At 33.9% G+C, this 20,915-nt stretch overlaps 6 non-coding genes across 6 annotated transcripts; all 6 read left to right on the top strand.

The window, feature by feature from the left end:
• Nucleotides 1–1,177: 1,177 nt before the first annotated feature.
• Nucleotides 1,178–3,173, top strand: LOC121530114. Its single transcript, XR_005993798.1, has one exon. It is a non-coding gene; the product is annotated as a small subunit ribosomal RNA (ribosomal RNA).
• Nucleotides 3,174–3,805: 632 nt separating this feature from the next.
• LOC121530127 lies at nt 3,806–3,985 on the top strand. Its single transcript, XR_005993810.1, has one exon. It is a non-coding gene; the product is annotated as a 5.8S ribosomal RNA (ribosomal RNA).
• Nucleotides 3,986–4,385: 400 nt separating this feature from the next.
• LOC121530122 lies at nt 4,386–8,340 on the top strand. Its single transcript, XR_005993806.1, has one exon. It is a non-coding gene; the product is annotated as a large subunit ribosomal RNA (ribosomal RNA).
• Nucleotides 8,341–12,729: 4,389 nt separating this feature from the next.
• LOC121530118 lies at nt 12,730–14,724 on the top strand. The gene has a single exon (XR_005993802.1). It is a non-coding gene; the product is annotated as a small subunit ribosomal RNA (ribosomal RNA).
• A 633-nt stretch (nt 14,725–15,357) lies between these two features.
• Nucleotides 15,358–15,537, top strand: LOC121530119. The gene has a single exon (XR_005993803.1). It is a non-coding gene; the product is annotated as a 5.8S ribosomal RNA (ribosomal RNA).
• Nucleotides 15,538–15,937: 400 nt separating this feature from the next.
• Nucleotides 15,938–19,889, top strand: LOC121530125. The gene has a single exon (XR_005993809.1). It is a non-coding gene; the product is annotated as a large subunit ribosomal RNA (ribosomal RNA).
• Nucleotides 19,890–20,915: the final 1,026 nt, after the last annotated feature.

Here is a 20,915-nt window from a genome sequence, read left to right as displayed (position 1 = left end):
ATATATTGATATAACTTATAAATACAATATTTATATGAAATAATATAAAAATATAATTATATTATATGGAAAAAATAGAAAAATCCATAATATGATGAAACCTTGGTATGAAAAATGACGTTTTCACTGAAGGCGTGTCCAAAAACATATATAGGTAGGCAGTGGTTGCCGACCAGATATATTGACCAAAACTTATGTTATGTCAATAATAATAAGAAATTGAATATTATACATATAAATCTAATAAGTTATATTAATATGACTTATAGGTTCAATATGTATATGAGACACTATTAAAACTTTCTTTATAATATAAGAGAGTATATACATCTTGGGTGCCAAAAAGAATGAAAAATACCCATTTTCAGGACAGCGTGTCCAAAAACTACTATATGATGGTCAGTTGTTGGCCATCCAGTATTGATCAAAATTTACATTATATATATAAATTTTGTCAATATTTATAAAAAGGAAATTTATAATAATAATATTATCCGTATAAATTTGTTACAATTTTCTCTTAGAATATTGAACTTGGCTACGCGGTTAATATTTATTGCCCTTAGATAATATCGTTGAAACAAAGGCCAAGGTGTTATATATTACTATATAACTACAATTCGTTTCCAATTATTATCGTTAATTTTCAACAGAAAGGTGGTATATACTGTAACTTGATTGATATACTATATATTTACCTAACAATTGGATCATAGAATATCGTTTTCGGTATTATGTGGTTCAGCGAGATCAAAGGAATTGTAAAAATATATTTTTTATATAAGCGTTCGGTTTTATATTATATATATTACTCGAAAGTTTATATGAAAAAGATAAATTTTAAATTTATCATCAAAATGCAAATGATTTAATTCAATATTTATATTGATTAAACAAAAATTAAACATGTGTGGATACAATAATATTGTATGTTGAAATAAAATGATATTTTAGAATGAAATTATGTATATGGTATTTATAAAATATATAATGGAAATATATATTATTGTATTGAAAACTATTTCAATCGATAATAAAACTGGAGAACAAAAAAAAACGAATACGATGGCTTTAATAAGTGGCCGTATTCGAATATAAGAAATAAATAAATTATTTCTACAAGAGAAATACAAATTTCTATTCAAAAATATGAAAATGAAATATGATTAAAAACATTATTCTGGTTGATCCTGCCAGTAGTTATATGCTTGTCTCAAAGATTAAGCCATGCATGTCTAAGTACACACGAATTAAAAGTGAAACCGCAAAAGGCTCATTATATCAGTTATGGTTCCTTAGATCGTTAACAGTTACTTGGATAACTGTGGTAATTCTAGAGCTAATACATGCAATTAAAACATGAACCTTATGGGACATGTGCTTTTATTAGGCTAAAACCAAGCGATCGCAAGATCGTTATATTGGTTGAACTCTAGATAACATGCAGATCGTATGGTCATGTACCGACGACAGATCTTTCAAATGTCTGCCCTATCAACTTTTGATGGTAGTATCTAGGACTACCATGGTTGCAACGGGTAACGGGGAATCAGGGTTCGATTCCGGAGAGGGAGCCTGAGAAACGGCTACCACATCTAAGGAAGGCAGCAGGCGCGTAAATTACCCACTCCCAGCTCGGGGAGGTAGTGACGAAAAATAACAATACAGGACTCATATCCGAGGCCCTGTAATTGGAATGAGTACACTTTAAATCCTTTAACAAGGACCAATTGGAGGGCAAGTCTGGTGCCAGCAGCCGCGGTAATTCCAGCTCCAATAGCGTATATTAAAGTTGTTGCGGTTAAAACGTTCGTAGTTGAACTTGTGCTTCATACGGGTAGTACAACTTACAATTGTGGTTAGTACTATACCTTTATGTATGTAAGCGTATTACCGGTGGAGTTCTTATATGTGTTGAGATACTTGTATTTTTTTTCATATGTTCCTCCTATTTAAAAACCTGCATTAGTGCTCTTAAACGAGTGTTATTGTGGGCCGGTACAATTACTTTGAACAAATTAGAGTGCTTAAAGCAGGCTTCAAATGCCTGAATATTCTGTGCATGGGATAATGAAATAAGACCTCTGTTCTGCTTTCATTGGTTTTCAGATCAAGAGGTAATGATTAATAGAAGCAGTTTGGGGGCATTAGTATTACGACGCGAGAGGTGAAATTCTTGGACCGTCGTAAGACTAACTTAAGCGAAAGCATTTGCCAAAGATGTTTTCATTAATCAAGAACGAAAGTTAGAGGTTCGAAGGCGATCAGATACCGCCCTAGTTCTAACCATAAACGATGCCAGCTAGCAATTGGGTGTAGCTACTTTTATGGCTCTCTCAGTCGCTTCCCGGGAAACCAAAGCTTTTGGGCTCCGGGGAAGTATGGTTGCAAAGCTGAAACTTAAAGGAATTGACGGAAGGGCACCACCAGGAGTGGAGCCTGCGGCTTAATTTGACTCAACACGGGAAAACTTACCAGGTCCGAACATAAGTGTGTAAGACAGATTGATAGCTCTTTCTCGAATCTATGGGTGGTGGTGCATGGCCGTTCTTAGTTCGTGGAGTGATTTGTCTGGTTAATTCCGATAACGAACGAGACTCAAATATATTAAATAGATATCTTCAGGATTATGGTGCTGAAGCTTATATAGCCTTCATTCACGGTGGCAGTAAAATGTTTATTGTGTTTGAATGTGTTTATATAAGTGGAGCCGTACCTGTTGGTTTGTCCCATTATAAGGACACTAGCTTCTTAAATGGACAAATTGCGTCTAGCAATAATGAGATTGAGCAATAACAGGTCTGTGATGCCCTTAGATGTCCTGGGCTGCACGCGCGCTACAATGAAAGTATCAACGTGTATTTCCTAGACCGAGAGGTCCGGGTAAACCGCTGAACCACTTTCATGCTTGGGATTGTGAACTGAAACTGTTCACATGAACTTGGAATTCCCAGTAAGTGTGAGTCATTAACTCGCATTGATTACGTCCCTGCCCTTTGTACACACCGCCCGTCGCTACTACCGATTGAATTATTTAGTGAGGTCTCCGGACGTGATCACTGTGACGCCTTGTGTGTTACGGTTGTTTCGCAAAAGTTGACCGAACTTGATTATTTAGAGGAAGTAAAAGTCGTAACAAGGTTTCCGTAGGTGAACCTGCGGAAGGATCATTATTGTATAATATCCTTACCGTTAACAAAAAATTTGTATTATATTTATTTATAATTCAAATAAAAACAATTTGCCAAAATAAATAACAAAAAGAATTCATGAAATTCAAAAAATGATGGTGTAGTGGCGGTCATCATTATATATATATCAACACAAATGAACATATAATGGCTTTTCCTTAATTATATGTATTTTATGGAGTGTGGATGGAGGAGGAGAAAGACTTTATTATAAGAGGCACAAAGTCAAAATGCAAATGCATTTTTAAATAATATTTATCATGTGTGTATATGGACCATAATATAACACGCGTTGCGAATATGTATTGTTCATCTCAGCTATGAGCATACGTTGGATTATGCAACAACCTAAAATATACAATGTTGTACCTGGTATTCTTCAGGTTAATGTTTTATATAAATCCCAATGTATATCGCTTAAAAAGTATTCATACCGTAAATTGCCCGTAAATCACTTGATATACATTGCTTATATAAAACTAAGACATTTCGCAACATTTATTTTAGGTATAAAAACATATTTATTGAAGGAATTGATATATGCCAGTAAAATGGTGTATTTTTAATTTCTTTCAATAAAAACATAAATGACAAAATTAAAAACCAAATATTAAAACTCTAAGCGGTGGATCACTCGGCTCATGGGTCGATGAAGAACGCAGCAAACTGTGCGTCATCGTGTGAACTGCAGGACACATGAACATCGACATTTTGAACGCATATCGCAGTCCATGCTGTTATAGTACTTTAATTAATTTTATAGTGCTGCTTGGACTACATATGGTTGAGGGTTGTAAGACTATGCTAATTAAGTTGTTTATAAAATTTGAAATCAGATTTTATAAGCGTATGGTATATTATTGGATACAAATAATTAAATTATTTTATTCATAATATTAAAAAATGTATGAAAAAACATTATCTCGCATTTGTTATTTATTTGAATGTGAAAAAACGAAGAGAAATATTTTCGATTTCAGTCAAATAATACTGAGAAATGTCTAGCATAAAAATTTATCTAGAATTGTCTCATATTAATGATATGAAAATTGAAAGCAAATGGAAATGTTATTGTTCTTCGTTGGTTCGTTTAAAATAGCATATAAAAATGGAAATATAATTGTAAACGAATTTATTAAAATGTTTTTATCATTATATATATAAAAGAATTAATTGCATTAAAAATGTTATATACAACCTCAACTCATATGGGACTACCCCCTGAATTTAAGCATATTAATTAGGGGAGGAAAAGAAACTAACAAGGATTTTCTTAGTAGCGGCGAGCGAAAAGAAATCAGTTCAGCACTAAGTCACTTTGTCTATATGGCAAATGTGAGATGCAGTGTATGGAGCGTCAATATTCTAGTATGAGAAATTAATGATTTAAGTCCTTCTTAAATGAGGCCATTTACCCATAGAGGGTGCCAGGCCCGTATAACGTTAATGATTACTAGATGATGTTTCCAAAGAGTCGTGTTGCTTGATAGTGCAGCACTAAGTGGGTGGTAAACTCCATCTAAAACTAAATATAACCATGAGACCGATAGTAAACAAGTACCGTGAGGGAAAGTTGAAAAGAACTCTGAATAGAGAGTTAAATAGTACGTGAAACTGCTTAGAGGTTAAGCCCGATGAACCTGAATATCCGTTATGGAAAATTCATCATTATAATTGTAATATTTAAACAATATTATGATAATAGTGTGCATTTTTTCCATATAAGGACATTGTAATCTATTAGCATACAAAATTTATCATAAAATATAACTTATAGTTTATTCCAATTAAATTGCTTGCATTTTAACACAGAATAAATGTTATTAATTTGATAAAGTGCTGATAGATTTATATGAATACAGTGCGTTAATTTTTCGGAATTATATAATGGCATAATTATCATTGATTTTTGTGTTTATTATATGCACTTGTATGATTAACAATGCGAAAGATTCAGGATACCTTCGGGACCCGTCTTGAAACACGGACCAAGGAGTCTAACATATGTGCAAGTTATTGGGATATAAACCTAATAGCGTAATTAACTTGGCTTTATAATGGGATTAGTTTTTTAACTATTTATAGTTAATTAACACAATCCCGGGGCGTTCTATATAGTTATGTATAATGATATTTATATCATATATGCCTCTAACTGGAACGTACCTTGAGCATATATGCTGTGACCCGAAAGATGGTGAACTATACTTGATCAGGTTGAAGTCAGGGGAAACCCTGATGGAAGACCGAAACAGTTCTGACGTGCAAATCGATTGTCAGAATTGAGTATAGGGGCGAAAGACCAATCGAACCATCTAGTAGCTGGTTCCTTCCGAAGTTTCCCTCAGGATAGCTGGTGCATTTTAATATTATATAAAATAATCTTATCTGGTAAAGCGAATGATTAGAGGCCTTAGGGTCGAAACGATCTTAACCTATTCTCAAACTTTAAATGGGTAAGAACCTTAACTTTCTTGATATGAAGTTTAAGGTTATGATATAATGTGCCCAGTGGGCCACTTTTGGTAAGCAGAACTGGCGCTGTGGGATGAACCAAACGTAATGTTACGGTGCCCAAATTAACAACTCATGCAGATACCATGAAAGGCGTTGGTTGCTTAAAACAGCAGGACGGTGATCATGGAAGTCGAAATCCGCTAAGGAGTGTGTAACAACTCACCTGCCGAAGCAACTAGCCCTTAAAATGGATGGCGCTTAAGTTGTATACCTATACATTACCGCTAAAGTAGATGATTTATATTACTTGTAATATAAATTTTGAAACTTTAGTGAGTAGGAAGGTACAATGGTATGCGTAGAAGTGTTTGGCGTAAGCCTGCATGGAGCTGCCATTGGTACAGATCTTGGTGGTAGTAGCAAATAATCGAATGAGACCTTGGAGGACTGAAGTGGAGAAGGGTTTCGTGTGAACAGTGGTTGATCACGAGTTAGTCGGTCCTAAGTTCAAGGCGAAAGCCGAAAATTTTCAAGTAAAAACTGAAATATACAAATAAAAGCTGGAAATAATATACTTGAATAATTTTGAACGAAAGGGAATACGGTTCCAATTCCGTAACCTGTTGAGTATCCGTTTGTTATTAAATATGGGCCTCGTGCTCATCCTGGCAACAGGAACGACCATAAAGAAGCCGTCGAGAGATATCGGAAGAGTTTTCTTTTCTGTTTTATAGCCGTACTACCATGGAAGTCTTTCGCAGAGAGATATGGTAGATGGGCTAGAAGAGCATGACATATACTGTTGTGTCGATATTTTCTCCTCGGACCTTGAAAATTTATGGTGGGGACACGCAAACTTCTCAACAGGCCGTACCAATATCCGCAGCTGGTCTCCAAGGTGAAGAGTCTCTAGTCGATAGAATAATGTAGGTAAGGGAAGTCGGCAAATTAGATCCGTAACTTCGGGATAAGGATTGGCTCTGAAGATTGAGATAGTCGGGCTTGATTGGGAAACAATAACATGGTTTATGTGCTCGTTCTGGGTAAATAGAGTTTCTATCATTTATGGTAGTTACTTGTTCCCCGGATAGTTTAGTTACGTAGCCAATTGTGGAACTTTCTTGCTAAAATTTTTAAGAATACTAGTTGGGTTAAACCAATTAGTTCTTATTAATTATAACGATTATCAATTAACAATCAATTCAGAACTGGCACGGACTTGGGGAATCCGACTGTCTAATTAAAACAAAGCATTGTGATGGCCCTAGCGGGTGTTGACACAATGTGATTTCTGCCCAGTGCTCTGAATGTCAAAGTGAAGAAATTCAAGTAAGCGCGGGTCAACGGCGGGAGTAACTATGACTCTCTTAAGGTAGCCAAATGCCTCGTCATCTAATTAGTGACGCGCATGAATGGATTAACGAGATTCCTACTGTCCCTATCTACTATCTAGCGAAACCACAGCCAAGGGAACGGGCTTGGAATAATTAGCGGGGAAAGAAGACCCTTTTGAGCTTGACTCTAATCTGGCAGTGTAAGGAGACATAAGAGGTGTAGAATAAGTGGGAGATATTAGACCTCGGTTTGGTATCGCCAATGAAATACCACTACTCTTATTGTTTCCTTACTTACTTGATTAAATGGAACGTGTATCATTTCCTAGCCATTATACGGATATATTTATTATGTCTTATGGTATTGGGTTTTGATGCAAGCTTCTTGATCAAAGTATCACGAGTTTGTTATATAATTGCAAACAAATTCTTTAATAAAACGGTGCATTTATGTATTTTTGATTTGAAAATTTGGTATAACTCCAATTACTCAGGTATGATCCAATTCAAGGACATTGCCAGGTAGGGAGTTTGACTGGGGCGGTACATCTCTCAAATAATAACGGAGGTGTCCCAAGGCCAGCTCAGTGCGGACAGAAACCACACATAGAGCAAAAGGGCAAATGCTGACTTGATCTCGGTGTTCAGTACACACAGGGACAGCAAAAGCTCGGCCTATCGATCCTTTTGGTTTAAAGAGTTTTTAACAAGAGGTGTCAGAAAAGTTACCATAGGGATAACTGGCTTGTGGCGGCCAAGCGTTCATAGCGACGTCGCTTTTTGATCCTTCGATGTCGGCTCTTCCTATCATTGTGAAGCAAAATTCACCAAGCGTTGGATTGTTCACCCATGCAAGGGAACGTGAGCTGGGTTTAGACCGTCGTGAGACAGGTTAGTTTTACCCTACTAATGACAAAACGTTGTTGCGACAGCATTCCTGCGTAGTACGAGAGGAAACCGCAGGTACGGACCAATGGCACAATACTTGTTCGAGCGAACAGTGGTATGACGCTACGTCCGTTGGATTATGCCTGAACGCCTCTAAGGTCGTATCCGTGCTGGACTGCAATGATAAATAAGGGGCAATTTGCATTGTATGGCTTCTAAACCATTTAAAGTTTATAATTTACTTTATAAACGACAATGGATGTGATGCCAATGTAATTTGTAACATAGTAAATTGGGAGGATCTTCGATCACCTGATGCCGCGCTAGTTACATATAAAAACATTATTTAATACAATGACAAAGCCTAGAATCAATTGTAAACGACTTTTGTAACAGGCAAGGTGTTGTAAGTGGTTGAGCAGCTGCCATACTGCGATCCACTGAAGCTTATCCTTTGCTTGATGATTCGATTAGATGATATGGATGGATGGATTTCTATCTATATCATCTATTTAAAAATATATGTATATATTGACATTGGCTTATAATATTATTATATATTATTTAATATATATTAATGCTATAACAAAATGTTTATGTATATACATGTATAAAGGTACATATAAATTATATATATTTTTGATATATTTTTAATTATTACGATAATAAAGAATATTTTAAAGTATATATAATTTATAAGTAACCAGCTTGCCTTCATTGGCTACAATGGGAGTCTATAAGTGTCCAATAGTTCCCATTTTGATGAAGGCAGCGAAATGAAGGTTCATTATCTAATAAGAGATGTATATAAAGAGAGATATATAAAAAAAGAAATTAAACAAGTACAAGTCTCATAAAGAGACTAAGTTAATAATATGGGAGTCTATATGTGTCCAATAGTCCCCATAATGGTAGCCAAATGAAACGTCATCTTATTAGTGACGCCGTAATAAAACCACTTCTACATAAATAAAGAAATTATACAAGTACAAGTCTCATAAAGAGACTAAGTTAATAATATGGGAATCTATAGGTGTCCAATAGTCCCCATAATGGTAGCCAAATGAAACGTCATCTTATTAGTGACGCCGTAATAAAAGCACTTCTATATAAATAAAGAAATTATACAAGTACAAGTCTCATAAAGAGACTAAGTTAATAATATGGGAGTCTATAGGTGTCCAATAGTCCCCATAATGGTAGCCAAATGAAACGTCATCTTATTAGTGACGCCGTAATAAAAGCACTTCTACATAAATAAAGAAATTATACAAGTTCAAGTCTCATAAAGAGACTAAGTTAATAATATGGGAGTCTATAGGTGTCCAATAGTCCCCATAATGGTAGCCAAATGAAACGTCATCTTATTAGTGACGCCGTAATAAAAGCACTTCTATATAAATAAAGAAATTATACAAGTACAAGTCTCATAAAGAGACTAAGTTAATAATATGGGAATCTATAGGTGTCCAATAGTCCCCATAATGGTAGCCAACTGAAACGTCATTTTATTAGTGACGCCGTAATAAAAAAACATTTCTATATAAAGAAAGAAATTATACAAGTACAAGTCTCATAAAGAGACTAAGTTAATAATATGGGAATCTATAGGTGTCCAATAGTCCCCATAATGGTAGCCAAATGAAACGTCATATTATTAGTGACGCCGTAATAAAAACACTTCTATATAAAGAAAGAAATTATACAAGTACAAGTCTCATAAAGAGACTAAGTTAATAATATGGGAATCTATAGGTGTCCAATAGTCCCCATAATGGTAGCCAACTGAAACGTCATTTTATTAGTGACGCCGTAATAAAAACATTTCTATATAAAGAAAGAAATTATACAAGTACAAGTCTCATAAAGAGACTAAGTTAATAATATGGGAATCTATAGGTGTCCAATAGTCCCCATAATGGTAGCCAAATGAAACGTCATATTATTAGTGACGCCATAATAAAAAAAACTTCTATATAAATAAAGAAATTATACAAGTACAATAATTCGTATCATAAAGTAACTAAATTATCTTAATATGATATCTGTAAAATTCTTAAATAACGATGGATTGACTTGGTATAATAATAAATGAATGGATTATTAAGAAGGTTTTCACACATGTGCGTGTGTACCTATAATTATTATATATTATATATATAATATATTTATATATATATATAAGAAAAACCTATACAATATTTCTATATTATATAGGAAAATAATAAGATATTTAACATTATTCATATAAATATATAATAATTTATATATTGATATGACTTATATATACAATATTTATATGAAATAATAAGAAAATATATCTATATTTATATTATGTGGTAGGAAGTGGTTGCCGACCAGATATATTGACCAAAATTTATGTTATGTCAAAAATATTAAGAAATTATGTATAATACATATAAATATAATAAGTTATATATTGATATAACTTATAAATACAATACTTATATGGAAATAATACAAAAAATATATACATTATATGGAAAAAATAGAAAAATCCATAATATGATGAAACCTTAGTATGAAAAATGACGTTTTCACTGAAGGCGTGTCCAAAAACATATATAGGTAGGCAGTGGTTGCCGACCAGATATATTGACCAAAACTTATGTTATGTCAATAATAATAAGAAATTATGTATTATACATATAAATATGATAAGTTATATATTGATATAACTTATAAATACAATATTTATATGAAATAATAAGAAAATATATCTATATTATATGGAAAATATAGAAAAATCAATAATATGATGAAACCTTAGTATGAAAAATGACGTTTTTACTGAAGTCGTGTCCAAAAATATATAGGTAGGAAGTGGTTGCCGACCAGATATATTGACCAAAATTTATGTTATGTCAAAAATATTAAGAAATTATGTATAATACATATAAATATAATAAGTTATATATTGATATAACTTATAAATACAATATTTATATGAAATAATATAAAAAAATATATATATTATATGGAAAAAATAGAAAAATCCATAATATGATGAAACCTTAGTATGAAAAATGACGTTTTCACTGAAGGCGTGTCCAAAAACATATATAGGTAGGCAGTGGTTGCCGACCAGATATATTGACCAAAACTTATGTTAAGTCAATAATAATAAGAAATTATGTATTATACATATAAATATAATAAGTTATATATTGATATAACTTATAAATACAATATTTATATGAAATAATATAAAAAAATATATATATTATATGGAAAAAATAGAAAAATCCATAATATGATGAAACCTTAGTATGAAAAATGACGTTTTCACTGAAGGCGTGTCCAAAAACATATATAGGTAGGCAGTGGTTGCCGACCAGATATATTGACCAAAACTTATGTTAAGTCAATTATAATAAGAAATTATGTATTATACATATAAATATAATAAGTTATATATTGATATAACTTATAAATACAATATTTATATGAAATAATATAAAAAAATATATATATTATATGGAAAAAATAGAAAAATCCATAATATGATGAAACCTTAGTATGAAAAATGACGTTTTCACTGAAGGCGTGTCCAAAAACATATATAGGTAGGCAGTGGTTGCCGACCAGATATATTGACCAAAACTTATGTTATGTCAATTATAATAAGAAATTATGTATTATACATATAAATATAATAAGTTATATATTGATATAACTTATAAATACAATATTTATATGAAATAATATAAAAATATAATTATATTATATGGAAAAAATAGAAAAATCCATAATATGATGAAACCTTGGTATGAAAATGACGTTTTCACTGAAGGCGTGTCCAAAAACATATATAGGTAGGCAGTGGTTGCCGACCAGATATATTGACCAAAACTTATGTTATGTCAATAATAATAAGAAATTGAATATTATACATATAAATCTAATAAGTTATATTAATATGACTTATAGGTTCAATATGTATATGAGACACTATTAAAACTTTCTTTATAATATAAGAGAGTATATACATCTTGGGTGCCAAAAAGAATGAAAAATACCCATTTTCAGGACAGCGTGTCCAAAAACTACTATATGATGGTCAGTTGTTGGCCATCCAGTATTGATCAAAATTTACATTATATATATAAATTTTGTCAATATTTATAAAAAGGAAATTTATAATAATAATATTATCCGTATAAATTTGTTACAATTTTCTCTTAGAATATTGAACTTGGCTACGCGGTTAATATTTATTGCCCTTAGATAATATCGTTGAAACAAAGGCCAAGGTGTTATATATTACTATATAACTACAATTCGTTTCCAATTATTATCGTTAATTTTCAACAGAAAGGTGGTATATACTGTAACTTGATTGATATACTATATATTTACCTAACAATTGGATCATAGAATATCGTTTTCGGTATTATGTGGTTCAGCGAGATCAAAGGAATTGTAAAAATATATTTTTATATAAGCGTTCGGTTTTATATTATATATATTACTCGAAAGTTTATATGAAAAAGATAAATTTTAAATTTATCATCAAATGCAAATGATTTAATTCAATATTTATATTGATTAAACAAAAAATTAAACATGTGTGGATACAATAATATTGTATGTTGAAATAAAATGATATTTTAGAATGAAATTATGTATATGGTATTTATAAAATATATAATGGAAATATATATTATTGTATTGAAAACTATTTCAATCGATAATAAAACTGGAGAACAAAAAAAAGAAAAATACGATGGCTTTAATAAGTGGCCGTATTCGAATATAAGAAATAAATAAATTATTTCTACAAGAGAAATACAAATTTCTATTCAAAAATATGAAAATGAAATATGATTAAAAACATTATTCTGGTTGATCCTGCCAGTAGTTATATGCTTGTCTCAAAGATTAAGCCATGCATGTCTAAGTACACACGAATTAAAAGTGAAACCGCAAAAGGCTCATTATATCAGTTATGGTTCCTTAGATCGTTAACAGTTACTTGGATAACTGTGGTAATTCTAGAGCTAATACATGCAATTAAAACATGAACCTTATGGGACATGTGCTTTTATTAGGCTAAAACCAAGCGATCGCAAGATCGTTATATTGGTTGAACTCTAGATAACATGCAGATCGTATGGTCATGTACCGACGACAGATCTTTCAAATGTCTGCCCTATCAACTTTTGATGGTAGTATCTAGGACTACCATGGTTGCAACGGGTAACGGGGAATCAGGGTTCGATTCCGGAGAGGGAGCCTGAGAAACGGCTACCACATCTAAGGAAGGCAGCAGGCGCGTAAATTACCCACTCCCAGCTCGGGGAGGTAGTGACGAAAAATAACAATACAGGACTCATATCCGAGGCCCTGTAATTGGAATGAGTACACTTTAAATCCTTTAACAAGGACCAATTGGAGGGCAAGTCTGGTGCCAGCAGCCGCGGTAATTCCAGCTCCAATAGCGTATATTAAAGTTGTTGCGGTTAAAACGTTCGTAGTTGAACTTGTGCTTCATACGGGTAGTACAACTTACAATTGTGGTTAGTACTATACCTTTATGTATGTAAGCGTATTACCGGTGGAGTTCTTATATGTGTTGAGATACTTGTATTTTTTCATATGTTCCTCCTATTTAAAAACCTGCATTAGTGCTCTTAAACGAGTGTTATTGTGGGCCGGTACAATTACTTTGAACAAATTAGAGTGCTTAAAGCAGGCTTCAAATGCCTGAATATTCTGTGCATGGGATAATGAAATAAGACCTCTGTTCTGCTTTCATTGGTTTTCAGATCAAGAGGTAATGATTAATAGAAGCAGTTTGGGGGCATTAGTATTACGACGCGAGAGGTGAAATTCTTGGACCGTCGTAAGACTAACTTAAGCGAAAGCATTTGCCAAAGATGTTTTCATTAATCAAGAACGAAAGTTAGAGGTTCGAAGGCGATCAGATACCGCCCTAGTTCTAACCATAAACGATGCCAGCTAGCAATTGGGTGTAGCTACTTTTATGGCTCTCTCAGTCGCTTCCCGGGAAACCAAAGCTTTTGGGCTCCGGGGGAAGTATGGTTGCAAAGCTGAAACTTAAAGGAATTGACGGAAGGGCACCACCAGGAGTGGAGCCTGCGGCTTAATTTGACTCAACACGGGAAAACTTACCAGGTCCGAACATAAGTGTGTAAGACAGATTGATAGCTCTTTCTCGAATCTATGGGTGGTGGTGCATGGCCGTTCTTAGTTCGTGGAGTGATTTGTCTGGTTAATTCCGATAACGAACGAGACTCAAATATATTAAATAGATATCTTCAGGATTATGGTGCTGAAGCTTATATAGCCTTCATTCACGGTGGCAGTAAAATGTTTATTGTGTTTGAATGTGTTTATATAAGTGGAGCCGTACCTGTTGGTTTGTCCCATTATAAGGACACTAGCTTCTTAAATGGACAAATTGCGTCTAGCAATAATGAGATTGAGCAATAACAGGTCTGTGATGCCCTTAGATGTCCTGGGCTGCACGCGCTACAATGAAAAAGTATCAACGTGTATTTCCTAGACCGAGAGGTCCGGGTAAACCGCTGAACCACTTTCATGCTTGGGATTGTGAACTGAAACTGTTCACATGAACTTGGAATTCCCAGTAAGTGTGAGTCATTAACTCGCATTGATTACGTCCCTGCCCTTTGTACACACCGCCCGTCGCTACTACCGATTGAATTATTTAGTGAGGTCTCCGGACGTGATCACTGTGACGCCTTGTGTGTTACGGTTGTTTCGCAAAAGTTGACCGAACTTGATTATTTAGAGGAAGTAAAAGTCGTAACAAGGTTTCCGTAGGTGAACCTGCGGAAGGATCATTATTGTATAATATCCTTACCGTTAACAAAAAATTTGTATTATATTTATTTATAATTCAAATAAAAACAATTTGCCAAAATAAATAACAAAAAGAATTCATGAAATTCAAAAAATGATGGTGTAGTGGCGGTCATCATTATATATATATCAACACAAATGAACATATAATGGCTTTTCCTTAATTATATGTATTTTATGGAGTGTGGATGGAGGAGGAGAAAGACTTTATTATAAGAGGCACAAAGTCAAAATGCAAATGCATTTTTAAATAATATTTATCATGTGTGTATATGGACCATAATATAACACGCGTTGCGAATATGTATTGTTCATCTCAGCTATGAGCATACGTTGGATTATGCAACAACCTAAAATATACAATGTTGTACCTGGTATTCTTCAGGTTAATGTTTTATATAAATCCCAATGTATATCGCTTAAAAAGTATTCATACCGTAAATTGCCCGTAAATCACTTGATATACATTGCTTATATAAAACTAAGACATTTCGCAACATTTATTTTAGGTATAAAAACATATTTATTGAAGGAATTGATATATGCCAGTAAAATGGTGTATTTTTAATTTCTTTCAATAAAAACATAAATGACAAAATTAAAAAACCAAATATTAAAACTCTAAGCGGTGGATCACTCGGCTCATGGGTCGATGAAGAACGCAGCAAACTGTGCGTCATCGTGTGAACTGCAGGACACATGAACATCGACATTTTGAACGCATATCGCAGTCCATGCTGTTATAGTACTTTAATTAATTTTATAGTGCTGCTTGGACTACATATGGTTGAGGGTTGTAAGACTATGCTAATTAAGTTGTTTATAAAATTTGAAATCAGATTTTATAAGCGTATGGTATATTATTGGATACAAATAATTAAATTATTTTATTCATAATATTAAAAAATGTATGAAAAAACATTATCTCGCATTTGTTATTTATTTGAATGTGAAAAAACGAAGAGAAATATTTTCGATTTCAGTCAAATAATACTGAGAAATGTCTAGCATAAAAATTTATCTAGAATTGTCTCATATTAATGATATGAAAATTGAAAGCAAATGGAAATGTTATTGTTCTTCGTTGGTTCGTTTAAAATAGCATATAAAAATGGAAATATAATTGTAAACGAATTTATTAAAATGTTTTTATCATTATATATATAAAAGAATTAATTGCATTAAAAATGTTATATACAACCTCAACTCATATGGGACTACCCCCTGAATTTAAGCATATTAATTAGGGAGGAAAAGAAACTAACAAGGATTTTCTTAGTAGCGGCGAGCGAAAAGAAATCAGTTCAGCACTAAGTCACTTTGTCTATATGGCAAATGTGAGATGCAGTGTATGGAGCGTCAATATTCTAGTATGAGAAATTAATGATTTAAGTCCTTCTTAAATGAGGCCATTTACCCATAGAGGGTGCCAGGCCCGTATAACGTTAATGATTACTAGATGATGTTTCCAAAGAGTCGTGTTGCTTGATAGTGCAGCACTAAGTGGGTGGTAAACTCCATCTAAAACTAAATATAACCATGAGACCGATAGTAAACAAGTACCGTGAGGGAAAGTTGAAAAGAACTCTGAATAGAGAGTTAAATAGTACGTGAAACTGCTTAGAGGTTAAGCCCGATGAACCTGAATATCCGTTATGGAAAATTCATCATTATAATTGTAATATTTAAACAATATTATGATAATAGTGTGCATTTTTTCCATATAAGGACATTGTAATCTATTAGCATACAAAATTTATCATAAAATATAACTTATAGTTTATTCCAATTAAATTGCTTGCATTTTAACACAGAATAAATGTTATTAATTTGATAAAGTGCTGATAGATTTATATGAATACAGTGCGTTAATTTTTCGGAATTATATAATGGCATAATTATCATTGATTTTTGTGTTTATTATATGCACTTGTATGATTAACAATGCGAAAGATTCAGGATACCTTCGGGACCCGTCTTGAAACACGGACCAAGGAGTCTAACATATGTGCAAGTTATTGGGATATAAACCTAATAGCGTAATTAACTTGGCTTTATAATGGGATTAGTTTTTTAACTATTTATAGTTAATTAACACAATCCCGGGGCGTTCTATATAGTTATGTATAATGATATTTATATCATATATGCCTCTAACTGGAACGTACCTTGAGCATATATGCTGTGACCCGAAAGATGGTGAACTATACTTGATCAGGTTGAAGTCAGGGGAAACCCTGATGGAAGACCGAAACAGTTCTGACGTGCAAATCGATTGTCAGAATTGAGTATAGGGGCGAAAGACCAATCGAACCATCTAGTAGCTGGTTCCTTCCGAAGTTTCCCTCAGGATAGCTGGTGCATTTTAATATTATATAAAATAATCTTATCTGGTAAAGCGAATGATTAGAGGCCTTAGGGTCGAAACGATCTTAACCTATTCTCAAACTTTAAATGGGTAAGAACCTTAACTTTCTTGATATGAAGTTTAAGGTTATGATATAATGTGCCCAGTGGGCCACTTTTGGTAAGCAGAACTGGCGCTGTGGGATGAACCAAACGTAATGTTACGGTGCCCAAATTAACAACTCATGCAGATACCATGAAAGGCGTTGGTTGCTTAAAACAGCAGGACGGTGATCATGGAAGTCGAAATCCGCTAAGGAGTGTGTAACAACTCACCTGCCGAAGCAACTAGCCCTTAAAATGGATGGCGCTTAAGTTGTATACCTATACATTACCGCTAAAGTAGATGATTTATATTACTTGTAATATAAATTTTGAAACTTTAGTGAGTAGGAAGGTACAATGGTATGCGTAGAAGTGTTTGGCGTAAGCCTGCATGGAGCTGCCATTGGTACAGATCTTGGTGGTAGTAGCAAATAATCGAATGAGACCTTGGAGGACTGAAGTGGAGAAGGGTTTCGTGTGAACAGTGGTTGATCACGAGTTAGTCGGTCCTAAGTTCAAGGCGAAAGCCGAAAATTTTCAAGTAAAAACTGAAATATACAAATAAAAGCTGGAAATAATATACTTGAATAATTTTGAACGAAAGGGAATACGGTTCCAATTCCGTAACCTGTTGAGTATCCGTTTGTTATTAAATATGGGCCTCGTGCTCATCCTGGCAACAGGAACGACCATAAAGAAGCCGTCGAGAGATATCGGAAGAGTTTTCTTTTCTGTTTTATAGCCGTACTACCATGGAAGTCTTTCGCAGAGAGATATGGTAGATGGGCTAGAAGAGCATGACATATACTGTTGTGTCGATATTTTCTCCTCGGACCTTGAAAATTTATGGTGGGGACACGCAAACTTCTCAACAGGCCGTACCAATATCCGCAGCTGGTCTCCAAGGTGAAGAGTCTCTAGTCGATAGAATAATGTAGGTAAGGGAAGTCGGCAAATTAGATCCGTAACTTCGGGATAAGGATTGGCTCTGAAGATTGAGATAGTCGGGCTTGATTGGGAAACAATAACATGGTTTATGTGCTCGTTCTGGGTAAATAGAGTTTCTATCATTTATGGTAGTTACTTGTTCCCCGGATAGTTTAGTTACGTAGCCAATTGTGGAACTTTCTTGCTAAAATTTTTAAGAATACTAGTTGGGTTAAACCAATTAGTTCTTATTAATTATAACGATTATCAATTAACAATCAATTCAGAACTGGCACGGACTTGGGGAATCCGACTGTCTAATTAAAACAAAGCATTGTGATGGCCCTAGCGGGTGTTGACACAATGTGATTTCTGCCCAGTGCTCTGAATGTCAAAGTGAAGAAATTCAAGTAAGCGCGGGTCAACGGCGGGAGTAACTATGACTCTCTTAAGGTAGCCAAATGCCTCGTCATCTAATTAGTGACGCGCATGAATGGATTAACGAGATTCCTACTGTCCCTATCTACTATCTAGCGAAACCACAGCCAAGGGAACGGGCTTGGAATAATTAGCGGGAAAGAAGACCCTTTTGAGCTTGACTCTAATCTGGCAGTGTAAGGAGACATAAGAGGTGTAGAATAAGTGGGAGATATTAGACCTCGGTTTGGTATCGCCAATGAAATACCACTACTCTTATTGTTTCCTTACTTACTTGATTAAATGGAACGTGTATCATTTCCTAGCCATTATACGGATATATTTATTATGTCTTATGGTATTGGGTTTTGATGCAAGCTTCTTGATCAAAGTATCACGAGTTTGTTATATAATTGCAAACAAATTCTTTAATAAAACGGTGCATTTATGTATTTTTGATTTGAAAATTTGGTATAACTCCAATTACTCAGGTATGATCCAATTCAAGGACATTGCCAGGTAGGGAGTTTGACTGGGGCGGTACATCTCTCAAATAATAACGGAGGTGTCCCAAGGCCAGCTCAGTGCGGACAGAAACCACACATAGAGCAAAAGGGCAAATGCTGACTTGATCTCGGTGTTCAGTACACACAGGGACAGCAAAAGCTCGGCCTATCGATCCTTTTGGTTTAAAGAGTTTTTAACAAGAGGTGTCAGAAAAGTTACCATAGGGATAACTGGCTTGTGGCGGCCAAGCGTTCATAGCGACGTCGCTTTTTGATCCTTCGATGTCGGCTCTTCCTATCATTGTGAAGCAAAATTCACCAAGCGTTGGATTGTTCACCCATGCAAGGGAACGTGAGCTGGGTTTAGACCGTCGTGAGACAGGTTAGTTTTACCCTACTAATGACAAAACGTTGTTGCGACAGCATTCCTGCGTAGTACGAGAGGAACCGCAGGTACGGACCAATGGCACAATACTTGTTCGAGCGAACAGTGGTATGACGCTACGTCCGTTGGATTATGCCTGAACGCCTCTAAGGTCGTATCCGTGCTGGACTGCAATGATAAATAAGGGGCAATTTGCATTGTATGGCTTCTAAACCATTTAAAGTTTATAATTTACTTTATAAACGACAATGGATGTGATGCCAATGTAATTTGTAACATAGTAAATTGGGAGGATCTTCGATCACCTGATGCCGCGCTAGTTACATATAAAAACATTATTTAATACAATGACAAAGCCTAGAATCAATTGTAAACGACTTTTGTAACAGGCAAGGTGTTGTAAGTGGTTGAGCAGCTGCCATACTGCGATCCACTGAAGCTTATCCTTTGCTTGATGATTCGATTAGATGATATGGATGGATGGATTTCTATCTATATCATCTATTTAAAAAATATATGTATATATTGACATTGGCTTATAATATTATTATATATTATTTAATATATATTAATGCTATAACAAAATGTTTATGTATATACATGTATAAGGGTACATATAAATTATATATATTTTTGATATATTTTTAATTATTACGATAATAAAGAATATTTTTAAAGTATATATAATTTATAAGTAACCAGCTTGCCTTCATTGGCTACAATGGGAGTCTATAAGTGTCCAATAGTTCCCATTTTGATGAAGGCAGCGAAATGAAGGTTCATTATCTAATAAGAGATGTATATAAAGAGAGATATATAAAAAAAAGAAATTAAACAAGTACAAGTCTCATAAAGAGACTAAGTTAATAATATGGGAGTCTATATGTGTCCAATAGTCCCCATAATGGTAGCCAAATGAAACGTCATCTTATTAGTGACGCCGTAATAAAACCACTTCTACATAAATAAAGAAATTATACAAGTACAAGTCTCATAAAGAGACTAAGTTAATAATATGGGAATCTATAGGTGTCCAATAGTCCCCATAATGGTAGCCAAATGAAACGTCATCTTATTAGTGACGCCGTAATAAAAGCACTTCTATATAAATAAAGAAATTATACAAGTACAAGTCTCATAAAGAGACTAAGTTAATAATATGGGAGTCTATAGGTGTCCAATAGTCCCCATAATGGTAGCCAAATGAAACGTCATCTTATTAGTGACGCCGTAATAAAAGCACTTCTACATAAATAAAGAAATTATACAAGTTCAAGTCTCATAAAGAGACTAAGTTAATAATATGGGAGTCTATAGGTGTCCAATAGTCCCCATAATGGTAGCCAAATGAAACGTCATCTTATTAGTGACGCCGTAATAAAAGCACTTCTATATAAATAAAGAAATTATACAAGTACAAGTCTCATAAAGAGACTAAGTTAATAATATGGGAATCTATAGGTGTCCAATAGTCCCCATAATGGTAGCC

The sequence above is a fragment of the Drosophila eugracilis genome, unplaced genomic scaffold (genome assembly GCF_018153835.1).
Source record: "Drosophila eugracilis isolate 14026-0451.02 unplaced genomic scaffold, ASM1815383v1 contig_226, whole genome shotgun sequence".
Taxonomy (NCBI): domain Eukaryota; kingdom Metazoa; phylum Arthropoda; class Insecta; order Diptera; family Drosophilidae; genus Drosophila; species Drosophila eugracilis.
The sequence above is the reverse complement of the archived record's forward strand: the minus strand, read 5'-3'. Positions and strand labels throughout refer to the sequence as shown.